The sequence below is a fragment of the Aphanomyces invadans genome (assembly GCF_000520115.1).
Source record: "Aphanomyces invadans strain NJM9701 unplaced genomic scaffold supercont1.18, whole genome shotgun sequence".
Classification (NCBI taxonomy): Eukaryota; Oomycota; class Saprolegniomycetes; order Saprolegniales; family Verrucalvaceae; genus Aphanomyces; species Aphanomyces invadans.
In genome coordinates, this window is record NW_008580163.1 from 260930 (window position 1) to 262140 (window position 1211).

A 1211-nucleotide genomic window follows, 5' to 3' on the forward strand; every position below is an offset into this window, starting at 1 on the left:
TTCGAGGAGAGTTACTCCCCGGCCATAGCGAAAGAGCGAAAGTACTGCTACGTATGCAACTTACCCTTGGACCGGTTCTCGTACATCGGCGTTTATGTAGACGCATCGAAGTCATGGCTCCCACAAACAACATGATATACACAATTAAGCAAAATCCGTCGTGTCACTTCAAGATGCACGATCTTTGCTCCCTCAAATTCATACTTGGGTTCCATTTCGTTTGAGGTCGTTCGGCTAAAACTCTCACGATACACCAGTCGCAGAATGCGTTCTCAAGAGGTTTAGCATGGAACAATCTAACCTGTGCTTACTCCCGTTAAGTACAATACCCAACTCTCTGAGTCGATGTGTCCTCAAAATCCTCTGAATAACGATGAACGGAAGTACATGATAAACATACCGTATCGCACAGCCGTCGGCAGCATCATATAGCTCATGATTAACACCAGATCAGAACTAGCATGCGCAGTTCAACAACTTAGAACATCTCAAACACTGAACCAGAACACTGGCAGGCAGCCAAGCGGACACTCCGATTCATCCGAGGTACGATCGGCTACGGCCTCATCCTTGGCGGCAACTACGATCCCTTGAGAATGATTCGTGCATACTCGGAGTGTCTACGCTAACTGCGTTGACATGCGCCGTTGCGTCGGCCTCTACGTCATGCTACAGGAAGCTTCAATATCTTGCGTCGCTAAGCCCTTACGCACCGTCGTTCTCTCGATTACCGAGGCAGCACTTATGATTCGATGCTCTGTTGCACACATCGTCTAATAAAATTTGGCAATTACCCGTCGCATCCTGTTTCTAGGACGACTGCACTCAATCTCTGGGATGCCGTCAGAGTGCTCGACCGAGTCGATGGTCGCCGGACCGTCGCCTTTCATCCAATTCCGAAGATGTTTCCCATAATATGTACCTCGATCCACGAGCAGTACAAGCTACCATATTCTGGCACGTGTGAATTCGATTCTTTCCTTCAAACACACGTCATCATCCTCGACAATATTGTCGCTCAGGACAGACCACGACTTCTACTACAGGTCGGTCATCTCACACGTCTGGTGTTCATCGACGCTTACATCATTGGTCATGGCGTACCGTCCACAACGGTCCAGCCAAGCTCCTAATCACAAACGTCGAGGACGTCGATGACGCTCAATTCATATCTACATCTGCTCAAGGACTTCTTTCTGGCCATCCAGGCC